General features: G+C 36.4%; 1 protein-coding gene and 1 non-coding gene across 4 annotated transcripts in view; both read right to left on the bottom strand.

Moving 5' to 3' along the window:
• The window catches only part of LOC117334444 (zwei Ig domain protein zig-8-like), a 154,629-nt gene that overhangs the window by 103,551 nt on the left and 29,601 nt on the right, over positions 1-21,477 (bottom strand). The gene's annotated exons all lie outside the window — the stretch shown is intronic.
• On the bottom strand, positions 7,786-7,857 carry Trnat-ggu. Its single transcript has one exon. It is a non-coding gene; the product is annotated as a tRNA-Thr (tRNA).

Below are 21,477 nucleotides of genomic sequence, written 5' to 3'. Positions count from 1 at the left end.
TTGCCCGAGAATGAAAAAATCTGATTTCAGCACATGTCTGACATCAGGTTCTTGATGTGTAAGTCCACATCGATAGTGTTGTGTCGGCTGTTGATGTAGAATGTCTGATGTCGGCTCGCACCTACAGATGTACATAATAAATCAGTAAGAAATAAGATGTAGTTCCGGCACAGCCACCAATATTCCTATTGGTGCCACAGTTGGCGTACAGACTCTCCGCCTTGTAAATTATCTGAGTTCACTTCCGGTTTGTTGAGCGAGCGCGTTACGGTGTTGTGTCTCTCTTCTTGACATGACAGGACATACGTTTGGTGTTGAAGATTTCCGGGTCTCGATCTCGATTAGTCATCTGCTCTGCAAGATTTGCTATCTGAGCGCGAAACAAGCGCGTATTAAGAAATACAGTACTTGTGGTCTGCTTTTCCTCTGACTACATGTACTAATCAATACCGACATACACTTCTGATAGTAAGAACACGTGCTAGAGTGTACAATTGTACACAGGACACACATATCGTCTGTTTGCTAGATTTATTTTGAGGCGAGGTCTCCTTGTGGTAGTTGGTGACTACCTCACTGAACAACACCAGGGAGGCCAGATGCATGCCATTCAGAGCAATTAGCGGGAAGTGGCTTGCCCAAGGACACAACCACGGCAGCACAGACCGACCCGGTCCTCATCTCCCCGAGAACACAATCCAACACGGGTAAGGAATGTCGGACAATGCACTTCGGCTCTTCACCCTGATGTTACGCACGTGTCTAAAGCTATCTCGACCCCTGACACGCACTATAACTTTAAGTTTTGGCTATGAAGCCAAATAACATATAATGACGTAGGTGTTTTAGAATTTTTGGTTAAAAAGGATGTACATTGCAAAATGGTCAATATCTGAGAACTGAAGCGCAGTCAAATTTAATTATGAAACTCACTTTCTTCAGATAGAAAAAATAATAACAAAATAAAATTTAAAAACAAAAATGAATCATATTAAAATTTGTGTCTTCGATATTACAGTGCCAGAGAAGTACCTGTGAGTCTGAATGTCATTAAGAACTGAAAAAAAAAGTTTTATTGAAAGGAAGCTGATCGCGAAATGCCATCCGCGCATGCTGATATCAAGGAAATGGGGACAGAAGTGTTGTACTTTTGAAATCTGTGAATCCGTTCCTTTTCCAACAAAATTTGGCTTTGAAATATCCCACAGAAAGATTTTTTTTTTTAGTTTTTTTTTTAACAAGATGGCATTTAAAAATAAGGAACCACAAGAGTTAGTTATAAAGCTGCCGGCGATATTACGGTGCACTGGAATACAAAAAGCTAAATCGGAACTCTCTACCTTTTTATATATAACGACATCAACCAAAAATACAGCGATGCTTTCAAACGGCTTTAACAATGTCAGAACATATATATAAGTACATGACTTGACTCTGTTATTATTTGCTTGTGTAAAGTCATAATTATATGTAGTAGTCTTCAGTGTACGCCTTTATAAATACATATCTTATGGAGATCATCCGCGAAACCTTACGATGGGTTAATATAAAGTTACTATGTTGAAGTATTATCTAGGCTCTGTGGATCGTTCAATTTCCAAGCATATTTACATTGTATATTGGGCTGAGTTTAGACAACTTATGTGTGGTGTGTTTTTGCAAAAATATTGAACTATGGTTCAAAACATTTGCAAGTTTTAGAATTATTTGAATACTTTCTGCTAAATTTGACAATGAATTTGGAATTGCAATAAATTAAAATTTTTTTTACAACAATTGCAAAATAAGATGTACCAACTTATATTAATCACTCCTGTTGGCTCGGATGGAAGCGCGCGAGGAGGAAACCGGAATATCCGGGGAAAACCACGTCATCAGACAGGTGACCCCACACCTTTCCACGTCCAGTCGGGGAAATCAAACCCCGTCTTCCTCGGTGAAAGGCAAATGCATAGCCAAGACACATTCAAGTCGTGTGACATTTTCTACTCGTTTATTCAAATGATTTCTTCTATGTGAAACAGCCTTTATGTCGGTAATACAGACTTATAGTTTTTGTGTTCTCTCTACTTTCGATGTACATGTAGAATCTTGCATAACTATACCCATTAGTAGATTTCCCCCTCGCTCATTACCATTTATTACGATGTTTACGTCACCGGAATTGACCCGAAACTACTACTCGTTGAATACGTAATTTCCCAAATGACAAGAGGCAGTCTGAAGAGGAAAGTCGGAATCATAAGTTCACCATTTCGTCCATTTTCTAATTATGCGCTTGATGACATTAGCTTCCGACCACGGGCACATCACAAGTGTTCCGCCATTAATATGTGGATAATTGACCTATAAAACTTGAATTATAACACGCTGGGTCTGTTCTATAATGACGCCTAAAGAATGTTCTATACACATTCGGATGTGTTGTGCTGATTACATGACCCCATTCGGAATCCCTCGGGCATTTATAGAGCATGCAATAACAAGAGGCTATCGCCTACGAGGATACTGAACAAACGCATCTGTTGAAGTGGTTCGTTCATTTCCTTGTGTAAATATCATGTCGTTAGACAGTTTCGAACCCTCGGAAGGATTCCTCACACCACAAAGCAAAACAACAAAAGTGTAATGATAGCCGATTCTGATTGAAGTAAACTAACCGTAACTGAATTCCGATCATCAAAAACAACAATAAAAACTAACATGAGTGTCTGTTAAATAAACCTACATGACCATTATTTGCAAATGCGTAAATTCCCAAAACGTTTTACGCATAAGATAAGAGTTTAATTATTCACATATCACCGATAATTCTGTTAATCTACATATAGTAAACGTTACAAGTGAAACCATCAACGCTATCGTATCAGAGATTTACAGCTGTAATAGAACCGCTCCCTTTCATTCCAGTACAGTGCTATATTACACCTGTAGGTTGTGTTATGTAGCTACACATTCGATGAACAGAACATATTCACGCGGCATAAGTACACATGAAAAACCCCGTCAGCATGACACAGATATCCCGTCAGTATCACATACAGGTATAGAACAGATTCTCCGTCAGTATCACATACAGGTATAGAACAGATTCTCCGTCAGTATCACATACAGGTATAGAACAGATTCCCCCGTCAGTATCACATACGGGTATAGAACAGATTCCCCCGTCAGTATCACATACGGGTATAGAACAGATTCCACCGTCAGTATTACATACAGGTGTAGAATAGATTCCCCGTCAGTATCACATACAGGTATAGAACAGAATCCCCGTCAGTATCACATACAGGTATAGAACAGATTCCCCGTCAGTATCACATACATGTACAGAACAAATTCCCCGTCAGTATCACATACAGGTATAGAACAGATTCCCCCGTCAGTATCACATACAGGTATATAACAGATTCCCCGTCAGTATCACATACAGGTGTAAAACAGATTCCCCGTCAGAATCACATACAGGTATAGAACAAATTCCCCGTCAGTATCACATACAGGTATATAACAGATTCCCCGTCAGTATCACACACAGGTATAGAACAGATTCCCCGTCAGTATCACATACAGGTATAGAACAGATTCCCAGTCAGTATCACATACAGGTATAGAACAGATTTCCCGTCAGTATCGCATACAGGTATAGAACAGATTCCCCGTCAGTATCACATACAGGTATAGAACAGATTCCCACGTCAGTATCACATACGGGTATAGAACAGATTCCCCGTCAGTATCACATACAGGTATATAACAGATTCCCCGTCAGTATCACATACAGGTATAGAACAGATTCCCCGTCAGTATCACATACAGGTTTAGAACAGATTCCCCGTCAGAATCACATACAGGTATATAACAGATTCCCCGTCAGTATCACACACAGGTATAGAACAGAATCCCCGTCAGTATCACACACAGGTATAGAACAGAATCCCCGTCAGTATCACATACGGGTATAGAACAGATTCCCCGTCAGTATCACATACAGGTATAGAACACATTCCCACGTCAGTATCACACACAGGTATAGAACAGAATCCCCGTCAGTATCACATACGGGTATAGAACAGATTCCCCGTCAGTATCACACACAGGTATAGAACAGAATCTCCGTCAGTATCACATACAGGTATAGAACAGATTCCCCGTCAGTATCACATAGAGGTATAGAACAGATTCCCACGTCAGTATCACATACAGGTTTAGAACAGATTCCCCGTCAGTATCACATACAGGTATAGAACGGATCCCCCGTCAGTATCACATACAGGTATAGAACAGAATGTATTAGAACACTTGAATTAGTTTTCATTTACGCATGTGATGATATCTTAACAAAAGGCGATGTACGCATGCTCGATTATCAAAGCGAGTCTTTTCATCTTGCTGCTCTCACAGGGACCTCCAACAAGGACCAATCTCTATTTGCAGAGTTGGTTGCAATGGGTGTTGAATTTAAAACGATATTTAATTGATCTTCAAATTGTTTGCGTGAATGTACACCATTAAATCGACTTTTTTAATTTTTCAAAACAAAAAAATCTTGTTGTTTTTATTATAAATCTCTCAATTCATTGATTTACCAGGGGCTATGCGCTTTGAAGAGGACTCCAGGAAATCCGTTTGTATGTTGTAAATCCTCTGGTAAACAGGGCATAATTTGAAATCATTGCTTCATCCCTGTTGGAAAATCAATAGTATGACAATTTTAATGATAAATGTTAACCAATTTAAACGTGTAATTTGCCGATTGGAATTTCTGACGTCGGTAAAACTGTCACTCTGTGTGACGGAAGGGGAGAACGAAGTTAGGGAGTATACAGAGGGGACTTAGGGTTAGGTATCAGATATGTTTTATTTTCGAAGGCCGTGCGTTTTGATTAGATTGCCTCTACGGACTGGGAGCGCTGACATTTGTAAAGCACACCAGATTCCCATCATGGATGTTGAAGGTTACACTCTTAAAGGGATTACATTCACAGCTAAGATTTACATTGTTTGAAAATCGAATAAAAATCGGGTTCCTTTGCGGTGAAAATATATCTAAACTATATTATTCCAAACCGTAATCCTTGATTAACGATAAAACCTTTGTGTGCTTTTTGTAACTCAAATCATATAGATACTAATTATCAAGTACAGGATAGTTCTTACACGGCACATGTTTTCACTATTTCTGATAACAGAATCATTGAATTAACATCACCATTGTAAAATGGACTCCTTCGAAAAAGGGAGCACGTGTCCCTTAAAAATGACGTCATAAGTACATTTGTCTATTATGTAAGTTATTCATGCGCTTATTGATATCCAATACATGTATGGTGATGTGAAACGTAACACAATGCTTATTTCATATCAGCGAAATAATGCACAGAGTATTTTTCTATTAGTGACCATGACATAATTAATAATCAAATCGCCATTTTTTTCTTAAATAATCTTCTTTTAAATTATATGTAATGTAGCAGAAAAAACATGGAAAGTAAATACAAAAAAAAAAAATCCTGAAAATTGTTAATATGTTTAAAACATCCAAATAATGTATCCCATTAACTCTCAACAAAAACTATCAGATAAGTTTGTGATTCCAGCTCAAAATCGGTGTCATAACACGGAAAATATTTGCATGCAGTCCCTTGATTAAGTACCAGGTGTTTCACAAGGCTCTCCGTCTTCTGATTTTCGAACGATATCGCCTTTGCAAATCTAGGTCGTGTCTGGTGACTTTTGAATCGCCAGGCATATACACATGTCTGACTTCATATGGCACAAGGAATATAATAGTTCCAAATGTTCCGGTGGCTTCATCAAGATACAACTTTTGAAATTTTGAAAATTAATGATTACGGGAAGAAGTCTTTGAATATCAAATCGATTGGGACACGAAAATTCTGTATGTAGGGAAATACTCCTAGCAAACAAATACGATAATCCCAGCAAACAAATACGCTAATCCCAGCAAACAAGGGGGCCGCGGTGGCCGAGTGGTTAAGATGTCCCGACACTTTATCACTAGCCCTTCACCTTTGGGTTGCGAGTTTGAAACCTACGTGGGGCAGTTGCCAGGTACTGACCGTAGGCCGGTGGTTTTTCTCCGGGTACTCCGGCTTTCCTCCACCTCAAAAACCTGTCACGTCCTTAAATGACCCTGGCTGTTAATATGACGTTAAACGAAAACAAACAAACTAACAAACCCAGCAAACAAATACGATAATCCCAGCAAATCAATGTGATACTCCTAACAAACAAATACGATAATCCTGACAAATACATCTGATAGTCGCAAAGAATAAATAAGATAATCCCATCAAACAAATACGAAAAATAATCTTACCAATCAAATACGATTATCTCAACAAACAAATACGATAATCCGAGCAAACTCATACGATAATCCCAACAAAATATACGATAATCCCAACAAAATATACGATACTCCCAACAAAATATACGATAATCTGAACAAATACCATAAATCTTTCAAACAAATACGACAATCCACTCAAACAAATACAATAAACAAAAAGCATTTTCAAGAGCATACATTATCTTGTAAATACGTCTTCTAATATAACAAAACGATCTGGTACTGTGCACTGTAACACCGCTGTGTTGGTAACAAGAAAAATGTGACGGTAAGTTTGTTGGTACTAAATATACATGCTGTACCTCGAATGTGTTGTGAGCACGTTGACAATGGGTTTAACTTAAAGGTTAGGAGCCTCCAGTTAGATTATGGAAGCAGTTCAGCAGTTTGAATTGAAGTAATTAAGTTTAAACAAACCCGAGAAGTTTTAATTCAATAGCTCTTATCTAGATCCGTTTGTTACTTCTTCCGAAGGTTTCCACTGAAAACGTTCCGTGACCTTGGTTTTCAAGGATTTAAAGATAAGCAACTGTTAATACAGATTGGGAGCACGATACAGAGGGCCAAACGTGAATTAAACTGCGTCACACAGCGGATTTGTCCTTCTAGGGGTCGTCTGTGATGCTAAGGGACTACATTTGTACCTCGGTTGTTTTAACTCACATTGTTTTAACATGCATACTATATACCAGGCTGTTCCTAAATGATCATAGCAGTTGACAGGACATTAAACAAAAACAAAACAAAACAAACTACATGCCATGCGTCACCAGAATGAGAATCAGCTCATGATAACAATGGGCATTGTGTTTGTATCATTTGTTTTTACCCACGACATTTCTGCAAGCAGTTCCCACACGATGTTTTTCGATAATTTATTTTTTAAAGCAGCTCCATTTGATTTTTTAATTTCAACTCAGATGCACAATAGTATATATGAAAACGGAAATCCTTCCTACATGCATTTGTCTATATAGTTCTCATGTGATTTGGAACTGAAGAAGTGGATAGTTTCCCGCAGCATCCTTAGTTGAAATTTGGTTGAACAATAGTACATTTAGGTGATCTAGGATCATCGGATATGCTGGCAGTGTACTTTCAATTGAGAGAGAGAGAGAGAGAGAGAGAGAGAGAGAGAGAGAGAGAGAGAGAGAGAGAGAGAGAGAGAGAGACAAAGAGAGAGAAAGACAGAGACAGAGACAGAGAGACAGAGACAGAGAATGGGGGTTCCTCATTATGAATTTCTACAGGCTGATGAACAGAATTTTTGGTTTGTACAAGATACATGAACGTGCTATTTTAGATATGGTATTGTTGAATGCTTTTTACGAGGTATATCTAATATAAATGCAAAATTGTTTTCAGTGGAGTGTAATTGCGATACATATGTAGTAGGAAAGGAAAATGCGCGGCCAGACCGGGGCTCGAACCCGGAATCTCCGAACACCAGTCGGATACTCTACCATTTGAGCTACCTGGTCGCCCGATGGTTGACCCGGTCTAGTTCCGCTACATTCTTCCCTCCCCTATAAAGTTTTCGACCCCGAAGACTTCACAACTCACAACTCAGGTTCGGGTATTCCCTTGACAAGTATTCATTTCACTTGAAACAAGGTTTGGGCAGGCACCAAATGCAGGAGTGGAAATATGCACGGCCAGACCGGGTTTCGAACCCGGGACCTCCGAACACTAGCCGGATACTCTACTAATTGAGCTGCCTGGCCACCGATGATCGACCCGGTCCAGTTCCGCTACACATATAAATACGTTATTCTTAATATAGTGTCGGTTTTTACAAAGATGTTTCACTGTCTTATCTAGTTTTAATAAACGTAAAAAATCATTTAATGGAACATAAAATATTGCAAGAATAGAAATGTTCAATAGTTCATCTGGTATGGATCGTATTTCGTTAACCTGGGCGGTAGGGTGTTCGGTGGCGATGATTGCCGGGATTAGTACATTGCGAAAGTGGCTTGGGAAGGGATATGTAGCTGTACAGGAGAAGGGTGAACTGTACTTAGTCTACCGGGGGAGACACATTAAGAGTAACCTCCTACATACTCATCACGGAACGAATTAAAATTGTATTTATTTTAGTTCGGTACTTTAAACTTTTGAAACCTTTAATATGTAAATGTTAGGAAACGTTTTTAATTCTTTTGGTTAAACATGAAACGGTCAAAGCGAAATAAACATTTGTGTAGACAATATGTACACATATAGGAAAATCGATTTTCTTTGCGATAAATTCATTGGTTTTGCAAGCAAACATGCACTTTATTTCTTTCAAACGCAGGTGCGAATATGTACCGCCGTGAAATCAAAGGTCCCCTAAGCCCCAATTGCGAATGTCGGTTGATACAGTGTACTAACACTACACTTTCATCATCAATTTGTAAATGTAGCAAATGTATTCTGCCGTTGGAGGTCCCTACTGTGGCAGGATTGCAGGTGAAAGGAAGAGAGATGGGATTGAGAGTAGGACTTAGTAAAAAAAGGGGGTCCCATCAATAAACAGTCGTGGAACCGCCGTTGTTCGGGACGTCAATTTACAGCGCTTTATTTGCCATTTTAACCTTAAAATGTTAAATATTCGATGTTTTACATGTACCGTAACCTTCGGTAAACTTTATACCCTCATTTAAAAAAAGAGGTTCGTATCTCTGTGATATGAAATTGAGGATTTCCCAATTATGTGAGAGGGATTGTTTTTCTTCAACGTATAAACCGAAAATGTAGAATAACCAAAATGTTGCCCTTATACCAATTAGACATTATGTATTATTCATTTTGCGAAAATATTTGTAAAAATCGCAAATTTTATTTCAGTAGCAAAAGAATACGTTATATCCTCCAGAAAAAAAGATATTATTTTTATATAATCATATATTTTTTTTTATTCTCTGAGTTTCACAAATACATCACCATTTGTATTAGTTAGCATTTGATCTGTATCAAGATACACATTTGTAATGGTTTGGATTCACATTTCCTTGTTTACTTGTTGAAAAGTTAATTGAGGTTGACAAGCAAAACACAACAAGAAAAACGATATTTTTTTTGTCAGAAAAGCTGCATCATCCAATCTCGTGAGACTTCTATTATTTGAAAGGAAAAATAAGACAAACGAGTTTGGAGAAAATGCCACTAAGGATTAAAGGGATGACATCTTATCTCCGCAAATGAAATCCCAAAACATGCCATCAGTATTCATTAAAATTCGAGTAGCTCATTACAACAATCCGTCAACATTAGCTACCGCCTGTGTTACTCAAACCCTCTGAAAATATGCCGCATTTGTAGTTGGTGCGCGCGCTCTTTGTTAGAGCAGTTGACCATCGGAAGAGACAATTATGTTCGTCGATTTGAGGATTAGATCGAATAGCATGAAGCAGTGTTAGCATATTGATGTATACTTTTCTCGAAATGCCAAATACAATGAATTATAAATGACATGGTAACTTCATTAACTGCATTTTAAAGTGTATACATTATAAAGTTCACTTATCTTAAGTGATAAAGGAAACTTTACTTATATTTTATGGTAAGCTACCTATCATTGTTCGAATGTCATATGGTTATAGTTCTGTTTTAAAGATAAATGTAGATATATACAATTCTGCATATAGCCCAATGATAATATATTCAAAATTATTGAAAAAAAAAAATTTAAGAAGAAGAAAAAACCCCCCCAAAAAACAGTTGAATGCATAATACTTTTAAGCTAACATGGACCCTTAAGTGTCGGTGGTTGCTTGAAACAACTGAAACAAACATTTTTTTTTTACAAAACCTGACATAACACAAACAACAAACTGTCAGACTACACTACACTTTACACCATAGAGTAAACGGATAGTAGCAATAAATAAGACTATGCTTTCTCCACAATACGGGGAACCATTTGAAACGTTCTACTTCAGCTATACTAATATCTATAGCTATATAATAAAAATGTTAGAGAGAGCATAACATTTGCTTTTAAAATGTTGTTGGCGGTTCATTTAATTGAACAGTCCAGATACATATTATTTCATTTCAATATGTAGTGTATAATTTGAAAATTTGGAATATTTAGGCGCCATACAACTAATTGGTCCAATATATTTTTAAGTATAAGGAAGTCTCCAGATCTGTTTTTTTAGCTATCAACGTTACGTCACAACACGCGCTGTTTGTACTAAGAAGGGACATACACAAGCTTTATACAAGTATATAATCAGGACGCATACAGCTGACCGACTTCTTATATAATTATATACTATCAAAATTTGAAATTGTATGTTGTAGAGTAATATCATAGAAGAAGAAATAAATCTAAGAGCATGTCGTTTAGTAGCGAGGACCAATTTATCCCCAATTTACTTAAATATAGACATCATCTCTGTCTACAAGCAGTTTTTATTAAAGACATTACCATATTGGAAAGTATTGGAGTGCCATGCATTAGGAGCTATTCTGGTAATCACATAGCAAATCGATGATACTCTGACATATTTACCAATTATGGTCCTTTAGTGAGGTCAACATGGCGTTATATCAACTTGGTAGAATCAAATATTAACCGAGGGCGAATTATGTACATTAATGGAAAGTTTGAAGAGAAATACTGGGTAATAAGAACTAGTATGTTTACTAACCACAGTTAGTGTTCTGAACAAGTGTCGGTATCAAAGGTGCTACGTCCCCGATAAAGTAATCATGATCGATTGAAAGTAATAATGCGCTGTTGTAAATTATGTATCAAACGTTACATACTTTACGTTTAATCTTTTATGACTTAAGCGAACAAATGATTCATTCCATCCGGAGGGAAATGACAATTTTTGGGCACCGTTATCAATTTCTTCCATGTTTAGTATTAGTTACAGGTAAATATAATTTATTATGAGTGGCATTTTGGCATTTTATGTTGTTGTTGTTGTTGTTGTTGTTTTTTTTGTTTTTTTTTGAAAAGCTGTAGTGTATACGCTGTCGGCAATGATGCTTCTTTTAAGGGAATTTAGACGTGTTATACAGAAAAGTTATAGAAAATGAGGCGTAATCTGTAGGACGCGGTGATAGCATATCAAATCTTCTTCCGAAACATTTAAATTGTTCCAAAAAATTAAATACACACTACATCTGATAGGTTAATCTGAGCAAACATATGTTATCTTAATTGCAAATGTTAGAGTTTATGTGAAGAAGGTGTTTGGGTGTATGTGTAAGAACAATACATTTAGGGTGGCAAATTACGTTATATGAGGATATACGCTCGAAAGAATCAAGGTATTTGGTGAAGGCAAACACTAGAACTGTTATTATACTTATAGGTACAATTGTGCACGCATGTATAAGCTTTAATTACACTTATCCGGAAGTATATATATGCGTGTGCATGGTTACTCTGTTGATCGGTCGATTATTTACAAAAAAAAAATATATATTTAAAAGAATGAAATTGAACTGTAACGGAATCTGTAATGGGATGAAAGTGCAAGTGCCCGGGGGAAGATGCGCATAGGACACCGACGTATTCCACATCTCCTCTCATCAACTTCAACACATATCGATTTTCTATGCATATGCTCTCAGAGTAATCGAAACGTTCTAGTCACCGCGATTGAAAAAACAAGCGTTTCAATGGTGTCATTTGCAACACCTAATGTGTTTAATCATATAATAAATCTCAAAACAAAGACGGTAAAATGTTTCCGGCTTATCCAAAATCAAATAACACCGAATTGTAAAACATAAAAAAAATGCCGCATACATATTAATCTTTCTAACTGGTGAACAGCCGCCTTATTGAAACGGGCACTAACGCTGTGTCAGGGTGATCCATTTTGATCAAAGAATCCGCATGCTTAACTATTAAATTTGATAAAATATTTTCGTAAAAATATAATCAATGTTGTTTTTGGTGGATACATCTTGCAGTACGAACCGTTTATTAATTAACTTATGTGAAATAAAAGGTGTAAATATCACATGTTTTCCTTTTTTCGTTTATTGCAAAACACCTGAAACGTGTGAGTTAATGCAATTCTAATGGAATACTAATCGAATTGTCTGGATATATCTGTATCGTGAATTGAGAAGAAAAAACGATTAATTATATACGACCTTTCGAAGGATATATTACACCCATCTGCATATTATAAGTACAAGTGTAAGATCTAAATAATTTCCCCGAAAAAAAAACTGTTCCCGAATTTATAAAACAGTCGCTTTAATTTTTGCACTCGTTGCTCGTTAATTTCATCATTATTTGTTTTAACATCCGATAGAATATCTAAATTTTGTATCACGAGAATATTTCTGCGCCTCTGGAAGGCCAATGCACACCCGACTTACAGTAAGGTATATACTTTCGATTACATATTATTATAATAATATATAAAACGAAAGGTGACAACAATTGTAATTGTTGACTCTGATATTAACCTAAATGTTTATATTATGATACTTTAGTATTCATCAATTTCATTTATTTTAAACATACTCCTAGGGTCTAATACAAGTTAGTATCATTATTTTGTTTTTAGTTTAATCTTTTTGTTTATTTATTTTTCCCCCCTTTTCTTTTATTTACTTTTTTTCCCATTTTTTTTTTATTAAGCTTTCCTTGTAATTATATTTATTCTTGCAAACATACATGAAATACATGTAATGTCTGAAAGGGGAAACAGAGCTAGATGTCCCATTTACACTATATTGAATGGATGAAATGTCTACGTATGTTAATCGAGAACATTTACAACGAGACTTATTTATTCTAACGTTTTAATAATAGCTTTAATGTAAGGTATACATGTACTTATACAATTTTGACAGTGGTTGTATCGAACTATTCATACATGTTATACAACCTTAAGTACGGAAGCTCCTGCTCGTCAAGTGCACTTTTAACGATGATTAATGCTATTTAGATGTGATAAATTTTACGAGCTTGTGCAGATGTTCACGGATAATTCGAAAAATAGCCAAAAATCTTGGCGTACCGTAATTATCATAATCAAACTAGCATCGTGATCGTCTGTTAAAGTTAAAGTGTCGCTATATGTCGGTAAACCTTCGATTAAAGTTATAAACAAAGCAAATTATATATATAAAAAAAAATAATCCTGCAAATATGAAAATATAACTAGCGGCAAGGTAATTTAAGTTATGTACGATGTCTTTTTTCAAATTCTGCGCAAGTGTTAAATATTTTTAGTAAAAAAACCTCGTGAACCGGGGGTTCCGATACGGCTTTCCATAGTAAGTGAGTTAGAGATCTGTTTCCCTAATTCGGTTGTGTACATGTACATATTATCCATATATACTCAGATACCGTGATATCATCAATTACGAATATCTTATTGAGATTGACTAGAACTGTGTTTTTCTATTTATTTGCATCTTGAAAATTGGTCTCATTTAAATATAAACCGTGTCTTGTATAGCATTTACAAACGGAGCTGTGGCATTTTTCATTGAAATTACAGTTTAAAATGCATTTCGCCACTAGTCTTTGTAATATAGAACCGTATCGCTCTTCTTTGAAAGGAACCATTTACTTCAATCGTACGTAAGGGGAAAGAAGAGCACTTTTAGAACAGCTCGCGACTGATATACCATTCCTTCATGACTGTGTCACGTCTTTCTGTTTTCTCCGTCAGTATGTGACCTCTTACTTCTTGCTAATGGGGGAAATACATACTTCACGACAATACCTATCTATTAAATACACATGCATATACACCACGTTGTAACATTCGGAATACCCTCGCGTTCTGCCATCTATTCGCTAACGCCGAGACGAACTTTTCGATTCTATTAATGACAAAATCTATCTTAGAGACAAATGGAGAGCTTACACTCACAATTGCAATGCATTAAGTCCCGGCGACACGAAAACGCACAATGTAGCTTCTTCTGTAAGGAAAAAGGTCAGATCGCTTGTCCAGGGGTTGATAACGAATTATAGCTGTATCTTAATGACAATGAATGGGAAAGTTGGCAACCTCGGGATCATAGGCCACATACACTGGCGAACACTTGGTACAGTAACAAGGAACACTATCACCGTTCACGCTATCTGTAATTACGATGATATTGTATATATAGTAAGTACACAAGTACGTAATGAAGATCACGGTGTCAAGGCCATGTTGGTCAACAAGAAGAAGTCTTTAACCTCGTCTGTGTGATGTTGAGCCTGGTTCGTCTCGCTCATAGACTTATTGACGAAATAGAAATGAGCATGTGAATACCGTACAAACGCAAGGCATGAGCACACAAATTCACTAAGTGTTTAATTGACGCTGTGGATAGCGTACACATAACTGTCCTCCGGCGATGCGGCCGGGTTCGATCCCCTATACGATATAACTTTACCAAAGTTTGAGTTTCCTGTTCAACGTGGGTTTGCCCCATATGCTTTAGTTTGTCTTTCACCGTAAATAGTTATCCTAAAAGACTCGTCAGTTTCCTTCTTTTCCCCTTTGTGTTTGTTTGTTTGTTTATTGTTTTGTTTGTTTGTTGTTTGTTGTTTGTTTTCTTCATTTTTTTTTTGTTCTGTACATATGCACAACTGCATACGCCTAGTCTACGATCCATTTTATACAGGTTTCCGGTTTACACAATATTCAGTTAGAATAATCTGTCTATAATACTTCAACAATTCTAACAACGGATGGCCTATTCCAAAGTGTCCACAGACATCATGTTATGTCCTAAGACCTTAAATAAGTCCCCAGGCCATGTTCATACTTTATACTACAACACATTGCCCGACAGTCTGTCTGGATCTTCGCGCTCACTAGTGCTCACCAACCTTACAAAGGACATTGCACGCCATCGTCATCATTACGCCATATGGTATACATGTGTCTGCTACAATGTGAATTAATCAATTAATTTCTCCGTGTTAATGACACTTTTTACAACTGTTTTGATGCACACTCCACCCAATTTCATTCTATTGTCCATCAATCAAGTTGGCCATGTGTTTATGGTTTTACATATATATCAAAAGGAGACGATCATATACAAGTGATGATGCATGGAAAATCGGCTCCACGTTAAAACTGTACCCGAATGACACACGGCCATTGTTCCAGTAATACTTGCTGATATGAAGCTGGCGACAATGATTGATATAGATTGATATAGATCTTGCATTACATTGCTCCAATTATATTTAATATGAGTCAAAAGTTCTGAAAATGGCTAATTGAATGTTTTGGTAAAACCTACAACTTCTTTTCCTCTCGTAATTCACTCCCTTGTAAATTTTCTACATGGAAGCTTATCTGGTCACAAATTATTTATTTGTTTATCTTTTGTATCACGTTATTATTGATTTTGTATGAACATGAAAGTAATACTTAATGAACCCAGGTCATCGATAGATAATTTGAAACCATTTAAGATATAATTAATCCGAAGATGAATAGGCGACAGACCGTACAGTATTTGTTGTTAGCTTCGTGAATACACTAATCTCTATCAACCGTGGAAAATTGGGTACATCCACGTGGAATCTATAACCGTGATGCATGTATATTTAATACTCCAATTTAATCGTACGACGGTATTGCTATACATGAGCGAAGATTGAGCGATGGGAATTGAACAATTCTATAAAACCTACGCTTTTGATACAATCTCATTTCGTTTGTGAGTTTTGCAATTATACACCTAGAACATTCAGTCCCTATGTGCAAAGACGTATATATTTCACCTCCATTGTAAAATCAATTTTCAAGTGAAAGGCCGTGTATACTGTGCTGTATCAGACAGATTTATCTGTGACGCACGCTATAGAAAACTTGCCATATACGAAATACACAATATACATGTATTCCTTTCGCAGATTGCTCTTATTTTTATCGGCTAGAGTTCAAAACTTGTCAGATATATTTTACGTGTATGACGAGAAAGGAGCTTCTGGAATAATTAGAATTTCAAATATTTGAGGAACGTACGTTTATATGATCATTAATGAATTATCATTTCATGAAATTTAATGAGTTACGTTTCTTAGAGGTTTTTATATTTGCAAGCCTTGGTGAGACGAGTTTTTCATAGGATCATATGAAATGAAAACAAATTTCGGACAAATTTTTATCACATAACTCAGAAAAGTAAATTTCGGCAGGTTTTAAAGCCCAACGTGGAGATTCTAATCAAGTTGAGACAGCCATTTACAATCCATGATGACACGTCATTGTATATATATATATATGATGACGTCACAATCGATTTCCGGCATGCGCGGTCAATGAAAGACGCTCCACTACAATTAAACTAGTGACATATACTGTAAATGTGGTTATTTTCGCGGGGGTTTGATTTCGCGATTTCGATACGTGAACAATAAGCGTGGAAGTAATATTCGCGATCGATCTACCCATTTGTTGTTCGAGATTACGCAAATTGATATCCAAATAATACGCCGTAGGAAAATTTTCGCGATCATAAAGAGCTCCGCGAAATGAGCTTTAATTTCCCCTCGCTTAAATCTCCATGTGTACTGTATGCAAGAAAACTTCATGACGAATTAACGTGATAACAAACTGATTATTTGATTAAAATGAAAAATAACATTTATCGATACTGTAGATAAATTAGCAGTGTTAACATGAATATATATATTTTTTCCTTTTTTGGGAGTTTATTAATGAGGTAGACATCCTAATTCCCACTTGATTATATACCCCTATTCAATGATTTAAGCAATTGGATAAGTGACAGATGTAAACTTGATCTATGTATATGCGCAGCCCGTATCGTACTGATCTATGTGTAATCTGCAGTATATACAATGATCAAGACTATGCAGGCGTTTGAATATCGCGTTAGCATTATATTGGTAAGTAATACAGCTAAACTGATATGGGGGTTTTAATTAAGCATACTGAGTATATATATTCCCTGAAATTGTAAATTAAATGTATTTTATCATCAATATAAATACAATTGAAATTACACGAAATGTTCATGCCTGTTTTCTCTGTTATTGGGGTTAAATAATGTATATAAAATTCCAACCAATTCAGTAGAATTGGTTTTCATTTGATGTCATTGGCTTCACAAGAAAACTGGCAGTAAGCACTGCTTTTAACTACAGTGTGACCCGGAACAAGCTTTATATACATTCTTTAAATTAAGGAGTTTCCTTCACTTTTAAATTTCTCTAGGAAAGAATTACAGAATTCAAGTCAAGGAAAGTTAAGTTGCTTAACTATTTTTTTCCTTAAATTAAATAATGATTTTCTATGGAATTTGTTAAGTTGAGTTTCATTAAGTTTAGTTAAGTGCGTTATGTTAAAATACCTACACGAGTGTCAGGGCAATAGCATTATACAAAATTAATTCCCCAAACCAACGGACACTCTCCTCAGCAATGACAAATTACACACTGTCGACATGACGTTAATCAGGATGTAGGGTCAGACGAATTGTCGAAACATGCTGTCTGTCACCTTCGATGTGAAAAATCTCTCTGAGTATGTTAGGACTAACCGGGAAAAATGTCGGCATTGCTCTAACATGACACAGGTAGTTTGTACAGAGGGTTTTCGGATTAAAGGACAAATTGTCGATATTTCTCTCTAATCTACTCACGCTGCATCTTTAACTGTTCGTACATTCGACAACTCACGTTGGAGTAATGTGTTTCCAGGGTCCTTGCATTGAACGTCAAGCTTTTAATGTGGAATAACATTTTACGGGAAAAAACATACATTGTCATAAGAAATATACTCAAGGTTTCAGACTAAGCTTAATAAGAAAACCACTTTTACGCCCACATCAACAATTCTGATTCGCAAATATCCCCATATTCTATGATCAGTTACATCACGTTGTGCATCTTTTCTTTTTTACAAACCGGTTCGCAGATCAAATGCCGTATGCAATGCTTAACGATGTCGGCGAATTATAATACAGATCCATATTGCACATCTAAATTCCACATGTATATGTACAGCCAAGGCAACTTATTGAAATATACTTATTTAATATACTATTTCTAGACTATTAGAATAGCGCACGAAGATGTTTCACCAGTAAGGAAGTGTCAGTGGCCGTCAAACTGCTCATTGCAGTTGTGAAAAGCTATTTCAGCAGAACTGGCTTACCGCTTGCTATGACGACTCGGAGTGGATGAGAGGGATCATCTCATTATACACACTTATGCATACAGGTGCGTTTACTACAAAGTCTAACAGACGTATGTAGCTTGTACAAACGTAGAGACTGCATGTACATACATCTACCAACAGCAATGCATGCAGTTTCCAATCTAGGACGCGAGCATCCATCACATGCCTACGTGCTAACAGTTCCCTTATTCCGAATTACTTTAAAAACCCACAACAGACACATTTTTCAGCAACTGAGTAGACGACTACAGATACATTCATTCGGTTACATTAATTCAAACATAGCATCTAGTCAGAATACAAATGAAGCCCAATTTCGCTTCATATATGTCAAATCAAACGATATTTCAGTTCGTCTTTTACGGTTTTTTGTTTTTTTTTTGTTTTGTTTTTTTACATCTATATATCTTTCGGATTTTAGTGCATCGTTATAAGATAGAGCGGAAGAATGAATGACGTCGTCAAATGGTAGTGATTTTAGGTTGTCAGGCTGGAGCCGTTTCCTGTGCCAAATGCATGACGGGGTACCTTTAACGATCCTGCATTTAGAAGTTGCATGTCGGGGACATTTTATTATTTCCTGTTTAAAACACAAAAGAACATGAACATGACAAAATGAGGTGTTTATTGTCCATTTGTGAACAATGATTGTTGTTTTATTACGACTAAAATCAATGACATGGTTTGTTAAAATTCTGACAGACTTGCGAAATTTAACAATAAACAGCTGTAGTGTGTATATAGATCGTTTTATGATTTATAAGGATATGACTTAAATGTGAATTGTGGAATATATAAGTCCTGCGAGGGGATGGGGATCAAGGGAATTTATCTCGATGGATTACAAATTGTGGGAATAGTGAGATAGGGTTACTTTTAAAACCCCAAACGTGTAAGTCAAGCATCAGTGATACTTGGACTTTGCTATATATGAATTACCACCACTATTCAGCTGTTTAGTCACAAGAGTACATCTGACTCAGACCGGTTGGAGAGTATTTTCAAACACCGGAGGACATGGAGACATCCCGGTCTGGTGAGCATGAACATGATTCAGTGTCCAATCATCCAATATATCACATCACCACATCCACACAAATACATTATATAACTACCCCAACATCCGTTTTCTCATTAGTGTTTTGTGTTTGTTCACAGCGAATTTGAATTGTCCCAGGAAAGTGACATGCCTTTGTGCAACGACTTGAAACAGAACAGATGAAAACTGGTTCTACACCTAGATCAAAACCTGTAAACAAAACACTAAAATGATTCATAGTTCCAACGATATTGATAACATTAAAGCGAAACGTTCCGTCTGTGATTTGATGGACATTTTTGTGAAAAATATTTATCTTACCATAATTGTGATAACAGGCTTGCCAAAAGTAGATCAATATGCAGTAGGACGCAACGTTATGAAAAACGTTGTCGTATGATGTGACATTTAAAACTACCTTGACATTTTTCTTGTAAAAGTTAAAGGTCGCCATGGCTATTCGGCCAATCATTTAACAGTTATTCCAGACGATGTCTGGATTTTCCTAATTTTGGTAGTAAGGAAAACCTCACTTGCATTCTCGTTAAACATATGATCTCCAGTGCCAATATCTAAATCACTACAAGCTGCTGAGGGAAGGTCGAAAGGTCATGATATAACATATATGTTAATTAACGAAATGTTATTTGCACTTTAAAACGAAATGTTCATGTATCTTTATTGATTAAATGAAGAGCCATCTTTTAGTTTAAAGGGCTAAACATTCCGAAATCAAGTCAGTACTATCACTGTATTATTCAGCTAGTACAGATTGGTGGATCAGATATTCGCGTTAATGTACAATGATTTAATCTTCATTGTACCAAACATTTTCACTGGCTTCGCCATTTGTTATCGGTCCATAACGTCATTGTTTGTAACGTCGCTTTTGACTGGCAGGTACAGCGGCGTAGCAATTTCGTAGAAAAACAATAGTTCACCAATTAAAATATTTTTCTACAGGGAATGTGTAAAGTAGGTTCAATTATAAGGACATTATATTGACATGAATACAGTTTTTATGCTATGGAGCTAAAGAAAGGATGCACTTCTAGATTGCACTCTGTTTTGTTTTGCGTTATATCTCCATTAACATAAAGACATATATTCAAGTAAGCCATTAATTACAAAGTATACCTTGTACATGTGCACATAAATACATGCATCATTGTTAAAGTCTTTCCAACCAGTCTTCGTCGGTACCTTGCACGAACATATACCGCTTATAATCAAGTCTTGATTGGTAATTAGCTTGGGCGACTCCTCCGAGTTAGGGATAATGCCATCATCATGAGAGATAGCTTTGATCGCATGGAATATCCCAGTTACACATGCACACAGTACGGCCCAGTCGTGGCCATGTACCACCATGATGGTTAACTGTTTGAAGGATTTATAGCTTAAGTTTGTTTTCATATCTTACGCATACAAGAAAGCATTCTTTTAAAGACCTGGCATTTAATTCACTATCGTTCATATGCGTATGCATATTGACATTTGATATCTATTATGTGAATTGCCACAGCTCCGCCCAAACAATTAATGATACACATGTATGCATCTCGTATTAATGGGAAAATATCGTGCATTGTGTACACCGCTTCGCCCGGATGATGATCCCACAAATATCATCTATTCATTTGCCGATTACGTCTCGATATTTTACCATTTTTTTCCAGCCAGCATCTATTTTTCCGATTGTCAGGTTGCTATGTATATGTATATATACATATATATAGACAGCACAGATAGTAGAACAGTATAATAGTACGACAACTTGTACGGAAATTTCCGAATTTGTAAGTACTTATTTAACGGAAATAACCGAACATTCACGACAGCTATAAAAATATCTCGCTTTACAGCGGATATTCGTACTGCAGTTTGCACATAGAATGCAGAGACAACAAATCTTATCTAAT

The sequence above is a fragment of the Pecten maximus genome, chromosome 9 (assembly GCF_902652985.1).
Source record: "Pecten maximus chromosome 9, xPecMax1.1, whole genome shotgun sequence".
Lineage (NCBI taxonomy): Eukaryota > Metazoa > Mollusca > Bivalvia > Pectinida > Pectinidae > Pecten > Pecten maximus.
Note: the sequence above shows the minus strand (reverse complement) of the source record. Positions and strands in the feature narration are given on the sequence as shown.